We start from the raw sequence: 21,487 nt of genomic DNA on the forward strand, positions 1-21,487 counted from the left end.
CTCTGATCCACAGCACTCTGATCCACAGGACTCTGATCTAGAGACGCTGTTCTACAGAACTCTAATGTGCAGAAATGTGATCTGCATCACTCTGATCTGCAGGACTTTAATCTACAGGACTGTACCACAGGACTCTGATCCGCAGGACTCTGAACTACAGGTCACTGATCTACAGAACATTTGATCCACAGGGCTCGGATCTAGAGCACTCTGATCCACAGAACTCTGATCCACAGGACACTAATCAACAGAACTCAGATCCACAGGATTCTGATCCACAGGACTCTGATCTACAGGAATCTGATCCACATGTCTCTGAACTACAGAATCTAATCTACAGAACTCTGATGTACAGAAATCTGATCTACAGAAGCCTGGTCTACAGGAATCTGATCCACAGGACTCTGATCTACAAGACTCTGATCTAGAGAACATCTGATCCACAGGACTGAGATCCAGAGGGCTCTGATTTACAGAACTCTGCTCCACAGAACTCTGATCCACAGAACTCTGATCCACAGGACTCTGATCTACAGGACTCTGATCTACAGGAATCTGATCCACATGACTCTGATCTACAGACTCTGATCTACAGAACTCTGATCCAGAGGGATCTGATCCACATGACTCTCATATACAGAATCTGATCGACAGAACTCTGATCTACAGAATTCTGATTTGCATCAGTCTGATCTACAGGACTTTGATCCACAGGACTCTGATCCACAGGACTCTGATCTACAGGAATCAGATCCACATGACTCTGATCCACAGAATCTGATCTACAGAACTCTGATGTACAGAAATCTGATCTACAGAAACCTTGTCTACAGGAATCTGATCCACAGGACTCTGATCTGCAAGACTCTGATCTAGAGAACATCTGATCCACAGGACTGAGATCCAGAGGGCTCTGATTTACAGAACTCTGATCCACAGAACTCTGATCCACAGAACTATGATGCAGAGTACTCTGATCCACAGGACTCTGATCTACAGGAATCTGATCCACATGACTGAGATCTACAGAATCTGATCTACAGAACTCTAATGTGCAGAAATGTGATCTGCATCACTCTGATCTGCAGGACTTTAATCTACAGGACTGTACCACAGGACTCTGATCCGCAGGACTCTGATCTGCAAGACTCTGATCTAGAGAACATCTGATCCATAGGACTGAGATCCAGAGGGCTCTGATTTACAGAACTCTAGTCCACAGAACTCTGATCCACAGAACTCTGATCCACAGAACTCTGATCCACAGGACTCTGATCTACAGGAATCTGATCCACATGACTCTGATCTACAGACTCTGATCTACAGAACTCTGATGTACAGAAATCTGATCTGCATCACTCTGATCTGCAGGACTTTGATCTACAGGACTGTATCCACAGGACTCTGATCCACATGACTCTGATCTACAGAACTCTGATCTACAGAACTCTGATCCACAGGACTCTGATCCACAGGACTCCGATCTACAGCACTCTGATCCACAGGACTCTGATCCACAGGACTCCGATCTACAGCACTCTGATCCACAGGACTCTGATCGACAGAAACCTGGTCTACAGGAATCTGATACACAGGACTCTGATCTACAAGACTCTGATCTACAGAACATCTGATCCACAGGACTGAGATCCAGAGGGCTCTGATTTACAGAACTCTAGTCCACAGAACTCTGATCCACAGAACTCTGATCCACAGAACTCTGATCCACAGGACTCTGATCTACAGGACTCTGATCCACAGAACTCTGATACAGAACTCTGATCCAGATGAATCTGATCCACATGACTCTGATCTACAGAATCTGATGTACAGAACTCTGATCCACAGGACTCTGATCCACAGGACTCCGATCTACAGCACTCTGATCTACAGAACTCTAATGTGCAGAAATCTGATCTGCATCACTCTGATCTGCAGGACTTTAATCTACAGGACTGTATCCACAGGACTCTGATCCACAGGACTCTGAACTACAGGTCACTGATCTACAGAACATTTGATCCACAGGACTCGGATCTAGAGGACTCTGATCCACAGAACTCTGATCCACAGGACACTAATCAACAGAACTCAGATCCACAGGATTCTGATCCACAGGACTCTGATCTACAGGAATCTGATCCACATGTCTCTGAACTACAGAATCTAATCTACAGAACTCTGATGTACAGAAATCTGATCTACAGAAGCCTGGTCTACAGGAATCTGATCCACAGGACTCTGATCTACAAGACTCTGATCTAGAGAACATCTGATCCACAGGACTGAGATCCAGAGGGCTCTGATTTACAGAACTCTGCTCCACAGAACTCTGATCCACAGAACTCTGATCCACAGGACTCTGATCTACAGAACTATGATCCACAGAACTCTGATCCACAGGACTCGGATCTACAGGAAGCTGATCAACATGACTTTGATCTACAGAATCTGATCTGCAGAAATCTGATCTGCATCACACTGATCTACAGAACTCTGATCCACAGGACTCTGATCCACAGGACTCTGATCCACAGAACTCTGATCCACAGGACTCTGATCTACAGGAATCTGATCCACATGACTCTGATCTACAGAATCTGATCGACAGAACTCTGATGTACAGAAATCTGATCTGCATCACTCTGATATACAGGACTTTGATTCACAGGACTTTATCCACAGGACTCTCAACGGCAGGACTCTGATATACAGGACTCCGATCCACAGGACTCTAACCTAAAGGACCAGGATCCATAGAACTCTGATCCATAGAACTCTGATACACAGAACTCTGATCCACAGAGCTCTGAACCACAGTTCTCTCATCCACAGGACACTGATTGACCAGAATTTTATCAATAGGATTCTGACCTACAGGACTCTGATCAACAGGACTCTGATCAACAGGACTCTGATCAACAGGACTCTCATCTACTGGGCTCTCCCCTACAGGACACTGATCTACAGGTCTCTGATCCACAGGCCTCTGATCTACAGGAATCTGATCCACAGCACTCTGATCCACAGGAATCTGATCCACAGGACTCTGATCTACAGGAAGCTGATCAACATGACTTTGATCTACAGAATCTGATCTGCAGAAATCTGATCTACAGAACTCTAATGTGCAGAAATCTGATCTGCATCACGCTGATCTGCAGGACTTTAATCTACAGGACTGTATCCACAGGACTCTGATCCACAGGACTCTGATCTACAGGACACTAATCAACAGAACTCTGATCCACAGGACTCTGATCTACCGAATCTGATTTACAGAACTGTGATGTACAGAAATCTGATCTACAGAAACCTGGTCTACAGGAATCTGATCCACAGGACTCTGATCCACAGGACTCTGATCTACAGAATCTGATCTACAGAACTCTGATGTACAGGACTCTGATCCACAGGACTCCGATCTACAGCACTCTGATCCACAGGACTCTGATCCACAGGACTCTGATCCACATGACTCTGATCTACAGACTCTGATCTACAGAACTCTGATGTACAGAAATCTGATCTGCATCACTCTGATCTGCAGGACTTTGATCTACAGGACTTTATCCACAGGACTCTGAACGGCAGGACTCTGATATACAGGACTCTGATCCACAGGACTCTAACCTAAAGGACCAGGATCCATAGAACTCTGATCCATAGAACTCTGATCCACAGAACTCTGATCCACAGATCTCTGAACCACAGTTCTCTCATGTACAGGACACTGATTAACAGGAATTTTATCGATAGGATTCTGATCAACAGGACTCTGATCAACAGGACTCTGATCAACAGGTCTCTCATCTACTGGGCTCTCCCCTACAGGACACTGATCTACAGGTCTCTGATCCTCAGGACTCTGATTCACAGGACTCTTATCCACATTATTCTAATCCACAGGACTTTGATCCATTGGACTCTGATCTACAGTCTCTGTTCTACAGAAATCTGGTCTACAGAACCCTGATCCACAGGACTCTGATCCAAAGGAATCTGATCCACATGACTCTGATCTACAGACTCTGATCTACAGAACTCTGATGTGCAGAAATCTGATCTGCATCACTCTGATCTGCAGGACTTTAATCTACAGGACTGTATCCACAGGACTCTGATCCGCAGGACTCTGAACTACAGGTCACTGATCTACAGAACATTTGATCCACAGGGCTCGGATCTAGAGGACTCTGATCCACAGAACTCTGATCCACAGAACTCTGATCCACAGGACTCTGATCCACAGAACTCTGATCCACAGGATTCTGATCCACAGGACTCTGATCTACAGGAATCTGGTCTACAGGAATCTGATCCACATGTCTCTGATCTACAGAATCTAATCTACAGAACTCTGATGTACAGAAATCTGATCTACAGAAACCTGGTCTACAGGACTCTGATCCACAGAACTCTGATCCACAGAACTATGATCCACAGAACTCTGATCCACAGGACTCAGATCTAGAGGACTCTGATCCACAGAACTCTGATCCACAGAACTCTGATCCACAGAACTCTGATCCACAGGGCTCTGATCCACAGGACTCTGATCCACAGGACACTGATCAACAGGACTCTGATCCACAGGACTCTGATCCACAGGACTCTGATCTACAGGACTCTGATCTACAGGAATCTGATCCACATGACTCTGATCTACAGAATCTGATCTACAGAACTCTGATGTACAGAAATCTGATCTACAGAAACCTGATCTACAGGACTCTGATCCACAGGACTCTGATCCACAGGACTCTGATCCACAGCACTCTGATCCACAGGACTCTGATCTACAGGACTCTGATCCACAGAACTCTGATCCACAGAACTCTGATCCACAGAACTCTGATCCACAGGACTCTGATCCACAGGACTCTGATCCACAGGACTCTGATCCACAGAACTCTGATCCACAGAACTCTGATCCACAGGACTCTGATCTACAGGAATCTGATCCACATGACACTGATCTACAGACTCTGATCTACAGAACTCTGATGTACAGAAATCTGATCTGCATCACTCTGATCTGCAGGACTTTGATCTACAGGACTTTATCCACAGGACTCTGAACGGCAGGACTCTGATATACAGGATTCTGATCCACAGGACTCTAACCTAAAGGACCAGGATCCATAGAACTCTGATCCACAGAACTCTGATCCACAGATCACTGAACCACAGTTCTCTCATCTACAGGACACTGATTGACAGGAATTTTATCGATAGGATTCTGACCTACAGGACTCTGATCAACAGGACACTGATCAACAGGACTCTCATCTACTGGGCTCTCCCCTACAGGACACTGATCTGCAGGTCTCTGATCCTCAAACTCTGATTCACAGGACTCTTATCCACATTATTCTAATCCACAGGACTTTGATCCATTGGACTCTGATCTACAGACTCTGTTCTACAGAAATCTGGTCTACAGAACCCTGATCTACAGGACTCTGATCCGCAGGACTCTGATCTACAGGTCACTGATCTACAGAGCATCTGATCCACAGGGCTCGGATCTAGAGGACTCTGATCCACAGGACTCCGATCTACAGCACTCTGATCCACAGGACTCTGATCCACAGGACTCTGATCCACAGCACTCTGATCCACAGGACTCTGATCTACAGGAATCTGATCCACATGACTCTGATCTACAGACTCTGATCTACAGAACTCTGATGTACAGAAATCTGATCTGCATCACTCTGATCTGCAGGACTTTGATCCACAGGACTCTGAACGGCAGGACTCTGATATACACGACTCTGATCCACAGGACTCTAACCTAAAGGACCAGGATCCATAGAACTCTGATCCATAGAACTCTGATCCACAGAACTCTGAATCACAGATTTCTGAACCACAGTTCTCTCATCTACAGGACACTGCTTGACAGGAATTTTATCGATAGGATTCTGACCTACAGGACTGTGATCAACAGGACTCTCATCTACCGGGCTCTCCCCTACAGGACACTGATCTACAGGTCTCTGATCCTCAGGACTCTGATTCACAGGACTCTTATCCACAGGACTCTGATCTACAAGTCTCTGATCTAGAGAACATCTGATCCACAGGACTGAGATCCAGAGGGCTCTGATTTACAGAACTCTGGTCCACAGAACTCTGATCCACAGCACTCTGATCCAACAGACTCTGATCCACAGGGCTCTGATCTACAGGACACTAATCGGCAGAACTCTGATCCACAGAACTCTGATCCGCAGACTCTGTTCACAGAACTCTGATGTACAGAAATCTGATCTAAAGGACTCTGATCCACAGAACTCTGATCCACAGCACTCTGATCCAACAGACTCTGATCCACAGAACTCTGATCCACAGAACTCTGATCCACAGGACTCTGATCCACAGAACTCTGATCCACAGGACTCTGATCTAAAGGACTCTGATCCACAGAATCTGATCCACAGGAATCTGATCCACCGAACTCTGATCCAGGACACTGATCTGCAGAACATCTGATCCACAGGACTCAGACCCTGAGGGTTTTGATTTACAGAACTGTGATCCACAGAACTCTGATCCACAGGACTCTGATCTACAGGACTATGATCAACCGGACTCTGATCAACCGGACTCTCATCTACACGACACTGATCTACAGGACACAGATCTACGAAACATCTGATCCAAAAGGCTCTGATCTAAAGGACTCTGATCCACAGAATCTGATCCACCGAACTCTGATCCACAGGACTGAGATCCAGAGAGCTCTGATTTACAGGACACTGATCGAGAGAACATCTGATCCACAGGACTGAGATCCAGAGGGCTCTGATTTACAGGACTCTAGTCCACAGAACTCTGATCTGCAGGACTCTGATCCAAAGGACTCTGATCAACAGGAATCTGATCCACATTACTCTGATCTACAGAACTCTGATGCACAGAAATCTGATCTGCATCACTGATCTCCAGGACTCTGATCCACAGGACTCTGATCCACAGGACTCTGATCCACAGGACTGAGATCCAGAGGGCTCTGATTTACAGGACACTGATCGAGAGAACATCTGATCCACAGGACTGAGATCCACAGGACTCTGATCCACAGGACTCTGATCCACAGCACTCTGATCCACAGGACTCTGATCTACAGGAATCTGATCCACATGACTCTGATCTACAGACTCTGATCTACAGAACTCTGATGTACAGAAAGCTGATCTGCATCTCTCTGACATGCAGGACTTTGATCCACTGGACTCTGAACCACAGGACTCAAATATATAGGACTCTGATCCAAAAGACTCTGATCCACAGGACTCTGATCTACAGGACACTAATCGACAGAACTCTGATCCACAAACTGTGATCCACAGGAATCTGATCCACAGGACTCTGATCCACAGGACTCTGATCCACAGAACTCTGATCCACAGGACTCTGATCCACAGGAATCTGATACACAGGACTCTGATCGAGAGAACATCTGATCCACAGGACTGAGATCCAGAGGGCTCTGATTTACAGGACACTGATCGAGAGAACATCTGATCCACAGGACTGAGATCCAGAGGGCTCTGATTTACAGAACTCTAGTCCACAGAACTCTGATCCACAGAACTCTGATCCACAGGACTCTGATCTACAGGAATCTGATCCACATGACTCTGATCTACAGAATCTGATCCACAGAACTCTGATGTACAGGACTCTGATCCACAGGACTCCGATCTACAGGACTCTGATCCACAGGACTCTGATCCACAGAATCTGATCCACCGAACTCTGATCCACAGGACTGAGATCCAGAGGGCTCTGATTTACACACTGATCGACTCTGATCCACAGGACTCTGATCCACAGGACTCTGATCCACAGCACTCTGATCCACAGGACTCTGATCTACAGGAATCTGATCCACATGACTCTGATCTACAGACTCTGATCTACAGAACTCTGATGTACAGAAATCTAATCTGCATCACTCTGATATGCAGGACTTTGATCCACAGGACTCTGAACCACAGGACTCTGATCTACAGGACACTAATCGACAGAACTCTGTTCCACAGAACTCTGATCTACAGGAATCTGATCTACAGGTCTGTGATCTACAGGCATCAGATCCACATGACTCTGATCTACAGGACACTGATCTGCAGAACATCTGATCCACAGGACTCAGACCCTGAGGGTTTTGAGTTACAGAACTGTGATCCACAGAACTCTGATCCACAGGACTCTGATCTACAGGACTATGATCAACCGGACTCTGATCAGCCGGACTCTCATCTACACGACACTGATCTACAGGACACAGATCTACGAAACATCTGATCCACAAGGCTCGAATCTAAAGGACTCTGATCCACAGAATCTGATCCACCGAACTCTGATCCACAGGACTGAGATCCAGAGAGCTCTGATTTACAGGACACTGATCGAGAGAACATCTGATCCACAGGACTGAGATCCAGAGGGCTCTGATTTACAGAACTCTAGTCCACAGAACTCTGATCCACAGGACTCTGATCTACAGGAATCTGATCCACATGACTCTGATCTACAGAATCTGATCTACAGAACTCTGATGTACAGAAATCTGATCTGCATCACTCTGATCTACAGGACTCTGATCCACAGGACTCTGATCCACAGGACTCTAATCCACAGGAATTTGATCGACAGGATTCTGACCAACAGGACTCTGATCAACAGGACTCTGATCAACAGTACTCTGATCAACAGGACTCTCATCTACAGGACTCTCATCTACAGGACACTGATCTACAGGACTCTGATCTGCGATCTGCAGGCATCAGATCCACATGACTCTGATATACAGGACACTGATCCGCAGAACATCTGATCCACAGGACTCAGATCCAGATGGCTCTGATTTACAGAACTCTGATCCACAGGACTCTGATCCACAGGACTATGATCAACCGGACTCTGATCAACCGGACTCTCATCGACACGCCACTGATCTACTGGAGACTGATCTACAGGACACAGATCTACAAAACATCTGATCCACAGGGCTCAAATCTAGAGGACTCTGATCCACAGAAATCTGATCTGCATCACTCTGATCCACAGGACTCTGATCCACAGGACTCTGATCCACAGGACTCTGATCCACAGGACTCTGATCTACAGGAATCTGATCCACATGACTCTGATCTACAGACTCTGATCTACAGAACTCTGATGTACAGAAATCTGGTCTACAGAACCCTGATCTACAGGACTCTGATCCGCAAGACTCTGATCTACAAGACACTGATCTACAGAACATCTGATCCACAGGACTGAGATCTAGAGGGCTCTGATTTACAGGACACTGATCAAAAGAACATCTGATCCACAGGACTGAGATCCACAGGACTCTGATCCACAGGACTCTGATCCACAGCACTCTGATCCACAGGTCTTTGATCTACAGGAATCTGATCCACAGGACTCTCTTCCACAGTACTCTGATCCACAGGTCTCTGATCCACAGGACTCTGATCCACAGGACTCTGATCTACAGGACTCTGATCCACAGAACTCTGATACGCAGACTCTGATCTACAGAACTCTGATGTACAGAAATCTGATCTACAGAAACCTGGTCTACAGGAATCTGATCCACAGGACTCTGATCTACAAGACTCTGATCTAGAGAACATCTGATCCATAGGACTGAGATCCAGAGGGCTCTGATTTACAGGACACTAATCGAGAGAACAGCTGATCCACAGGACTGAGATCCAGAGGGCTCTGATTTACAGAACTCTAGTCCACAGAACTCTGATCCACAGAACTCTGATCCACAGAACTCTGATCCACAGGACTCTGATCTACAGGAATCTGATCCACATGACTCTGATGTACAGGACTCTGATCCACAGGACTCTGATCCACAGGACTCTGATCCACAGGACTCCGATCTACAGCACTCTGATCCACAGGACTCTGATCCACAGGACTCTGATCTACAGCACTCTGATCCACAGGACTCTGATCACAGCACTCTGATCCACAGCACTCTGATCTACAGGATTCTGATCTACAGGAATCTGATCCACATGACTCTGAACCACAGGACTCTGATATATACGACTCTGATCCAACAGACTCTGATCCACAGGGCTCTGATCTACAGGACACTAATCGACAGAACTCTGATCCACAGAACTCTGATCCGCAGACTCCGATCTACAGAACTCTGATGTACAGAAATCTGATCTACAGAAACCTGGTCTACAGGACTCTGATCCGCAGGACTCTGATCTACAGGTCACTGATCTACAGAGCATCTGATCCACAGGGCTCGGATCTAGAGGACTCTGATCCACAGAACTCTGATCCACAGAACTCTGATCCACAGGACTCTGATCCACAGTACTCTGATCTAAAGGACTCTGATCCACAGAATCTGATCCACAGGAATCTGATCTACAGGAATCTGATCCACATGACTCTGATCTACAGACTCTGATCTACAGAACTCTGATGTACAGAAATCTGATCTACAGAAACCTGGTCTACAGGAATCTGATCCACAGGAGTCTGATCTACAAGACTCTGATCTACAGAACATCTGATCCACAGGACTGAGATCCAGAGGGCTCTGATTTACAGGACACTGATCGAGAGAACATCTGATCCACAGGACTGAGATCCAGAGGGCTCTGATTTACAGGACTCTAGTCCACAGAACTCTGATCTACAGGACTCTGATCCACAGGACTCTGATCTACAGGAATCTGATCCACATGACTCTGATCTACAGAATCTGATCTACAGAACTCTGATGCACAGAAATCTGATCTGCATCACTGATCTACAGGACTCTGATCCACAGGACTCTGATCCACAGGACTCCGATCTACAGCACTCTGATCCACAGGACTCTGATACACAGCACTCTGATCCACAGCACTCTGATCCACAGGATTCTGATCTACAGGAATCTGATCCACATGAATCTGAACCACAGGACTCTGATATATAGGACTCTGATCCAACAGACTCTGATCCACAGGGCTCTGATCTACAGGACACTAATCGACAGAACTCTGATCCACAGAACTCTGATCCGCAGACTCTGATCTACAGAACTCTGATCCACAGAACTCTGATCCACAGGACTCTGATGTGCAGGAATCTGATCCACATGACTCTGATCTACAGAACTCTGATCTACAGAACTCTGATGTACAGAAATCTGATCTGCATCACTCTGATCCACAGGACTCTGATCCACAGGACTCTGATCCACAGGACTCCGATCTACAGCACTCTGATCCACAGGACTCTGATCCACAGGACTCTGATCCACAGGAATCTGATCCACATGACTCTGATCTACAGACTCTGATCTACAGAACTCTGATGTACAGAAATCTGATCTGCATCACTCTGATCTGCAGGACTCTGATCTACAGGACTCTGATCCACAGGACTCTGATCCACAGGACTCTGATCCACAGGACTCTGATCTACAGGAATCTGATCCACACGACTCTGATCTACAAAATCTGATCTACAGAACTCTGATGTACAGAAATCTGATCTGCATCACTCTGATCCACAGGACTCTGATCCAAAGGACTCTGATCCACAGCACTCTGATCCACAGGACTCTGATCTGCAGGAATCTGATCCACAGGACTCTGATCTACAGATCTGATCTACAGAACTCTGATGTACAGAACTCTGATCCACAGGACTCTGTTCCGCAGACTCTGATCTACAGAACTCTGATGTACAGAAATCTGATCTGCATCACTCTGATCCACAGGACTCTGATCCACAGGACTCTGATCCACAGGACTCTGATCCACAGGACTCTGATCCACAGCACTCTGATCCACAGGACTCTGATCTACAGGAATCTGATCCACATGACTCTGAACCACAGGACTCTGATATATAGGACTCTGATCCAACAGACTCTGATCCACAGCACTCTGATCCACAGGACTCTGATCTACAGGACACTAATCGACAGAACTCTGATCCTCAGGACTCTGATCTACAGGAATATGATCCACATGACTCTGATCTACAGAATCTGATCTACAGAACTCTGATGTACAGAAATCTGATCTACAGAAACCTGGTCTACAGGAATCTGATCCACAGGACTCTGATCTACAAGACTCTGATCTAGAGAACATCTGATCCATAGGACTGAGATCCAGAGGGCTCTGATTTACAGGACACTGATCGAGAGAACATCTGATCCACAGGACTGAGATCCAGAGGGCTCTGATTTACAGGACACTGATCGAGAGAACATCTGATCCACAGGACTGAGATCCAGAGGGCTCTGATTTACAGAACTCTAGTCCACAGAACTCTGATCCACAGAACTCTGATCCACAGGACTCTGATCTACAGGAATCTGATCCACATGACTCTGATCTACAGAATCTGATCTACAGAATCTGATCTACAGAACTCTGATGTACAGAAATCTGATCTGCATCACTCTGATCTGCAGGACTTTGATCTACAGGACTTTATCCACAGGACTCTGAACGGCAGGACTCTGATATACAGGACTCTGATCCACAGGACTCTAACCTAAAGGACCAGGATCCATAGAACTCTGATCCATAGAACTCTGATCCACAGAACTCTGATCCACAGATCTCTGAACCACAGTTCTCTCATCTACAGGACACTGATCTACAGAACATCTGATCCACAGGGCTCGGATCTAGAGGAGTCTGATCCACAGAACTCTAATCCACAGGACTCTGATCCACAGAACTCTGATCCACAGGACTCTGATCTACAGAACTCTGATCTACAGAACTCTGATGTACAGAAATCTGATCTACAGAAACCTGATCTACAGGAATATGATCCACAGGAGTCTGATCTACAAGACTCTGATCTACTGAACATCTGATCCACAGGACTGAGATCCAGAGGGCTCTGATTTACAGGACACTGATCGAGAGAACATCTGATCCACAGGACTGAGATCCAGAGGGCTCCGATTTACTGAACTCTGGTACACAGAACTCTGATCCACAGAACTCTGATCCACAGGACTCTGATCCACAGGACTCTGATCCACAGAACACTAATCCACAGAACTCTAATGTATAGGACTATGATCTAAAGGACTCAGATCCACAGAATCTGATCCACAAAAATCTGATCCACCGAAGTCCGATCCACTGGACTGAGATCCAGAGGACTGTGATTTACAGAACTCTCGTCCACAGAACTCTGATCCACAGAACTCTGATCCACGAACTCTGATCCACATGACTCTGATCTACAGAATCTGATCTACAGAACTCTGATCTACAGAAATCTGATCTGCATCACTCTGATCCACAGGACTCTGATCCACAGCACTCTGATCCACAGGACTCTGATCTGCAGGAATCTGATCCACATGACTCTGATCTACAGAATCTGATCTACAGAACTCTGATGTACAGGACTACAATCCACAGGACTCCGATCTACAGGAATCTGATCTACAGAACTTTGATGCACAGAAATCTGATCGGCATCACTCTGATCCACAGGACTCTGATCCACAGGACTCTGATCCACAGGACTCTGATCCACAGCACTCTGATCCACAGGACTCTGATCCACAGGAATCTGATCCACATGACTCTGATCTACAGACTCTGATCTACAGAACTCTGATGTACAGAAATCTGATCTGCATCACTCTGATCTGCAGGACTTTGATCTACAGGACTGTATCCACAGGACTCTGATCCACAGGACTCTGATCCACAGGACTCTGATCTACCGGAATCTGATCCACAGAACTCTGATCCACAGGACTCTGATCTACAGGACTCTGATCCACATGACTCTGATCTACAGAATCTGATCTACAGAACTCTGATGTACAGAAATCTGATCTACAGAAACCTGGTCTACAGGAATCTGATCCACAGGACTCTGATCTACAAGACTCTGATCTAGAGAACATCTGATCCACAGGACTGAGATCCAGAGGGCTCTGATTTACAGGACACTAATCGAGAGAACAGCTGATCCACAGGACTGAGATCCAGAGGGCTCTGATTTACAGAACTCCAGTCCACAGAACTCTGATCCACAGAACTCTGATACACAGGACTCTGATCTACAGGAATGTGATACACATGACTCTGATCTACAGGAATCTGATCCACATGACTCTGATCTACAGGACTTTGATCTGCAGGACTGTATCCACAGGACTCGGAACCACAGGACTCTGATATATAGGACTCTGATCCAACAGACTCTGATCCGCAGACTCTGATCTACAGAACTCTGATGTACAGAAATCTGATCCACATGACTCTGATCTACAGAACCTGATCTACATAACTCTGATGTATGGAAATCTGATCTGCATCACTCTGATCCACAGGACTCTTATCCACAGGACTCTAATCCACAGGACTCTGATCCACAGGACTCCGATCCACAGCACTCTGATCCACAGGACTCTGATCCACAGGAATCTGATCCACATGACTCTGATCTACAGACTCTGATCTACAGAACTCTGATGTGCAGAAATCTGATCTGCATCACTCTGATCTGCAGGATTTTGATCTACAGGACTGTATCCACAGCACTCTGATCCACTGGACTGAGATCCAGAGGGCTCTGATTTACAGGACACTAATCGACAGAACTCTGATCCACAGGACTCTGATCTACAGGAATCTGATCCACATGACTCTGATCTACAGAATCTGATCTACAGAACTCTGATGTACAGAAATCTGATCTACAGAAACCTGGTCTACAGGAATCTGATACACAGGACTCTGATCAAGACTCTGATCTAGAGAACATCGGATCGACAGGACTGAGATCCAGAGGGCTCTGATTTACAGAAATCTTGTCCACAGAACTCTGATCCACAGAACTCTGATCCACAGGACTCTGATCTACAGGACTCTGATCCACAGGACTCTGATCTACAGGAATCTGATCCACATGACTCTGATCTACAGACTCTGTTCTACAGAACTCTAATGTACAGAAATCTGATCTGCATCACGCTGATCTGCAGGACTTTGATCTGCAGGACTGTATCCACAGGACTCTGAACCACAGGACTCTGATATATAGGACTCTGATCCACAGGACTCTGATACACAGACTCTGATCTGCAGAACTCTGATGTACAGAAATCTGATCTACAGAAACCTGGTCTGCAGGAATCTGATCCACAGGACTCTGATCTACAAGACTCTGATCTAGAGAACATCTGATCCACAGGACTGAGATCCAGAGGGCTCTGATTTACAGGACACTGATCGAGAGAACATCTGATCCACAGGACTGAGATCCAGAGGGCTCTGATTTACAGAACTCTAGTCCACAGAACTCTGATCCACAGAACTCTGATCCACAGGACTCTGATCGACAGAACTCTGATCCACAGAACTCTGATCCACAGAACTCTGATCCACAGGACTCTGATCTACAGGAATCTGATCCACATGACACTGATCTACAGACTCTGATCGACAGAACTCTGATGTACAGAAATCTGATCTGCATCACTCTGATCTGCAGGACTTTGATCTACAGGACTGTATCCACAGGACTCTGATCCACATGACTCTGATCTACAGACTCTGATCTACAGAACTCTGATGTGCAGAAATCTGATCTTCATCACTCTGATCCACAGGACTCTGATCCACAGGACTCTGATCCACAGGACTCTGATCCACAGAACTCTGATCCACAGGACTCTGATCTACAGGAATCTGATCCACATGACTCTGATCTACAGAATCTGATCTACAGAACTCTGATGTACAGAAATCTGATCTGCATCACTCTGATCCACAGGACTCTGATCCACAGGACTCTGATCCACAGGACTCTGATCCACAGGACTCTGATCCACAGCACTCTGATCCACAGGACTCTGATCCACAGGAATCTGATCCACATGACTCTGGTCTGCAGACTCTGATTGACAGAACTCTGATGTACAGAAATCTGATCTGCATCACTCTGATATGCAGGACTTTGATCCACAGGACTCTGAACCACAGGACTCTGATATATAGGACTCTGATCCAGCAGACTCTGATCCACAGGGCTCTGATCTACAGGACACGAATCGACTGAACTCTGATCCACAGAACTCTGATCCGCAGACTCTGATCTAGAGAACTCTGATGTACAGAAATCTGATCTACAGGACTCTGATCAACAGGAATATGATCCACAGGAGTCTGATCTACAAGACTCTGATCTACAGAACATCTGATCCACAGGACTGAGATCCAGAGGGCTCTGATTTACACACTGCGAGAGAACATCTGATCCACAGGACTCTCATCCACAGGACTCTGATCCACAGAACTCTGATCCACAGAACTCTGATCCACAGGACTCTGATCCACAGGACTCTGATCCACAGGACTCTGATCTACAGGACACTAATCGACAGAACTCTGATCCACAGAACTCTGATCCGCAGACTCTGATCTAGAGAACTCTGATGTACAGAAATCTAATCTACAGAAACCTGGTCTACAGGAATCTGATCCACAGGACTCTGATCTACAAGACTCTGATCTAGAGAACATCTGATCCACAGGACTGAGATCCAGAGGGCTCTGATTTACAGGACACTGATCAAGAGAACATCTGATCCACAGGACTGAGATCCAGAGGGCTCTGATTTACAGAACTCCAGTCCACAGAACTCTGATCCACAGAACTCTGATCCACAGAAATCTGATCCACAGGACTCTGATCTACAGGACACTAATCGACAGAACTCTGATCCACAGGACTCTGATCTACAGGAATCTGATCCACATGACTCTGATCTACAGAATCTGATCTACAGAACTCTGATGTACAGAAATCTGATCTACAGAAACCTGGTCTACAGGAATCTGATCCACAGGACTCTGATCTACAGGACTCTGATCTACAGCACTCTGATCCACAGGACTCTGATCCACAGGAGTCTGATACACAGAACTCTGATCCACAGAACTCTGATCCACAGGACTGAGATCCAGAGGGCTCTGATTTACAGAACTCTAGTCCACAGAACTCTGATCCACAGAACTCTGATCCACAGAACTCTGATCCACAGGACTCTGATCTACAGGAATCTGATCCACAGCACTCTGATCCACAGGACTCTGATCTACAGGACTCTGATCCACAGGACTCTGATCCACAGGACTCTGATCCACAGGACTCTGATCCACAGGACTCTGATCCACAGGACTCTGATCTACAGGACTCTAGTCGACAGAACTCTGATCCGCAGACTCTGATCTAGAGAACTCTGATGTACAGAAATCTAATCTATAGAAACCTGGTCTACAGGAATCTGATCCACAGGACTCTGATCTACAAGACTCTGATCTAGAGAACATCTGATCCATAGGACTGAGATCCAGAGGGCTCTGATTTACAGGACACTAATCGAGAGAACATCTGATCCACAGCACTGAGATCCAGAGGGCTCTGATTTACAGAACTCTAGTCCACAGAACTCTGATCCACAGAGCTCTGATCCACAGATCTCTAAACTACATTTCTCTCATCTACAGGACACTGATCTACAGAACATCTGATCCACAGGGCTCGGATCTAGAGGAGTCTGATCCACAGGACTCTGATCCACAGGAATCTGATCCACATGACTCTGATCTGCAGGACTTTGATCTACAGGACTGTATCCACAGGAATCTGATCCACATGACTCTGATCTACAGACTCTGATCTACAGAACTCTGATGCACAGAAATCTGATCTGCATCACTGATCTCCAGGACTCTGATCCACAGGACTCTGATCCACAGGACTCTGATCCACAGGACTCTGATCCACAGGACTCTGATCCACAGGACTCTGATCCACAGGAATCTGATCCACATGACTCTGATCTACAGACTCTGTTCTACAGAACTCTGATGTACAGAAATCTGATCTGCATCACTCTGATATGCAGGACTTTGATCCACAGGACTCTGAACCACAGGACTCTGATATATAGGACTCTGATCCAACAGAATCTGATCCACAGGACTCTGATCTACAGGACACTAATCGACAGAACTCTGATCCACAGAACTCTGATCCGCAGACTCTGATCTAGAGAACTCTGATGTACAGAAATCTAATCTACAGAAACCTGGTCTACAGGAATCTGATCCACAGGACTCTGATCTACAAGACTCTGATCTAGAGAACATCTGATCCATAGGACTGAGATCCAGAGGGCTCTGATTTACAGGACACTAATCGAGAGAACATCTGATCCACAGGACTGAGATCCAGAGGGCTCTGATTTACAGAACTCCAGTCCACAGAACTCTGATCCACAGGACTCTGATCCACAGGACTCTGATCCACAGGACACTGATCCACAGAACACTGATCCACAGGACTCTGATCCACAGAACTCTGATCAACAGGACTCTGATCTACAGGAATCTGATCCACATGACTCTGATCTACAGAATCTGATCTACAGAACTCTGATGTACAGAAATCTGATCTGCATCACTCTGATCTACAGGACTCTGATCCACAGGACTCTGATCCACAGGACTCCGATCTACAGCACTCTGATCCACAGGACTCTGATCCACAGGACTCTGATCCACAGGACTCTGATCTACAGCACTCTGATCCACAGAATCTGATCCACTGGAATCTGATCCACCGAACTCTGATCCATAGGACTGAGATCCAGAGGGCTCTGATTTACAGGACACTGATCGAGAGAACATCTGATCCACAGGACTGAGATCCAGAGGGCTCTGATTTACAGGACTCTAGTCCACAGAACTCTGATCTACAGGACTCTGATCCACAGGACTCTGATCTACAGGACACTGATCGACAGAACTCTGATCCACAGGACTCTGATCTGCAGGAATCTGATCCACATGACTCTGATCTACAGAATCTGATTTACAGAACTCTGATGTACAGAAATCTGATCTACAGAAACCTGGTCTACAGGAATCTGATCCACAGGACTCTGATCTACAAGACTCTGATCTAGAGAACATCTGATCCACAGGACTGAGATCCAGAGGGCTCTGATTTACAGGACACTGATCGAGAGAACATCTGATCCACAGGACTGAGATCCAGAGGGCTCTGATTTACAGAACTCTAGTCCACAGAACTCTGATCCACAGAACTCTGATCCACAGAACTCTGATCCACAGAACTCTGATCCACAGAACTCTGATCCACAGGACTCTGATCTACAGGAATCTGATCCACATGACTCTGATCTACAGGAATCTGATCCACATGACTCTGATCTACAGACTCTGATCGACAGAACTCTGATGTACAGAAATCTGATCTACAGAAACATGGTCTACAGGAATCTGATCCACAGGACTCTGATCTACAGACTCTGATCTGCAGAACTCTGATGTACAGAAATCTGATCTGCATCACTCTGATCTGCAGGACTTTGATCTACAGGACTTTATCCACAGGACTCTGAACGGCAGGACTCTGATATACAGGACTCTGATCCACAGGACTCTAACCAAAAGGACCAGGATCCACAGAACTATGATCCATCGAACTCTGATCCACAGAAATCTGATCCACAGATCTCTGAACTACATTTCTCTCATCTACAGGACACTGATCTACAGAACATCTGATCCACAGGGCTCGGATCTACAGGAGTCTGATCCACAGAACTCTGATCCACAGGACTCTGATCCACAGGACTCTGATCTACAGGAATCTGATCCACATGACTCTGATCTACAGAATCTGATCTACAGAACTCTGATGTACAGAAATCTGATCTACAGAAACCTGGTCTACAGGAATCTGATCCGCAAGACTCTGATCTACAAGACTCTGATCTAGAGAGCATCTGATCCACAGGACTGAGATCCAGAGGGCTCTGATTTACAGGACTCTGATCAAGAGAACATCTGATCCACAGGACTGAGATCCAGAGGGCTCTGATTTACAGAAATCTAGTCCACAGAACTCTGATCCACAGGACTCTGATCCACAGGACTCTGATCCACAGGACACTGATCCACAGAACTCTGATCCGCAGACTCTGATCTACAGAACTCTGATGTACAGAAATCTGATCTACAGAAACCTGGTCTACAGGAATCTGATCCACAGGACTCTGATCTACAAGACTCTGATCTAGAGAGCATCTGATCCACAGGACTGAGATCCAGAGGGCTCTGATTTACAGGACTCTGATCAAGAGAACATCTGATCCACAGGACTGAGATCCAGAGGGCTCTGATTTACAGAAATCTAGTCCACAGAACTCTGATCCACAGGACTCTGATCCACAGGACTCTGATCCACAGGACACTGATCCACAGAACACTGATCCACAGAACTCTAATCTATAGGACTCTGATGTACAGAAATCTGATCTACAGAAACCTGGTCTACAGGAATCTGATCCACAGGAATCTGATCTACAAGACTCTGATCTACAGAACATCTGATCCACAGGACTGAGATTCAGAGGGCTCTGATCCACAGGACACTGATCAAGAGAACATCTGATCCACAGGACTGAGATCCAGAGGGCTCTGATTTACAGAACTCTGATCCACAGAACTCTGATCCACAGAACTCTGATCCACAGGACTCTGATCCACAGGACTCTGATCCACAGAACTCTGATCCACAGGACTCTGATCTACAGGAATCTGATCCACATGACTCTGATCTACAGAATCTGATCTACAGAACTCTGATGTACAGAAATCTGATCTACAGAAACCTGGTCTACAGGAATCTGATCCACAGGACTCTGATCTACAAGACTCTGATCTAGAGAACATCTGATCCACAGGACTGAGATCCAGAGGGCTCTGATTTACAGGACACTGATCAAGAGAACATCTGATCCACAGGACTGAGATCCAGAGGGCTCTGATTTACAGAAATCTAGTCCACAGAACTCTGATCCACAGAACTCTGATCCACAGGACTCTGATCTACAGGAATCTGATCCACATGACTCTGATCTACAGAATCTGATCTACAGAACTCTGATGGACAGAAATCTGATCTGCATCACTCAGATCTACAGGACTCTCATCCACAGGACTCTGATCCACAGGACTCCGATCTACAGCACTCTGATCCACAGGACTCTGATCCACAGCACTCTGATCCACAGCACTCTGATCCACAGGATTCTGATCTACAGGAATCTGATCCACATGAATCTGAACCACAGGACTCTGATATATAGGACTCTGATCCAACAGACTCTGATCCACAGGGCTCTGATCTACAGGACACTAATCGACAGAACTCTGATCCACAGAACTCTGATCCGCAGACTCTGATCTAGAGAACTCTGATGTACAGAAATCTAATCTACAGAAACCTGGTCTACAGGAATCTGATCCACAGGACTCTGATCTACAAGACTCTGATCTAGAGAGCATCTGATCCACAGGACTGAGATCCAGAGGGCTCTGATTTACAGGACTCTGAT

The sequence above is a fragment of the Mobula hypostoma genome, chromosome 19 (genome assembly GCF_963921235.1).
Source record: "Mobula hypostoma chromosome 19, sMobHyp1.1, whole genome shotgun sequence".
Classification (NCBI taxonomy): Eukaryota; Metazoa; Chordata; class Chondrichthyes; order Myliobatiformes; family Myliobatidae; genus Mobula; species Mobula hypostoma.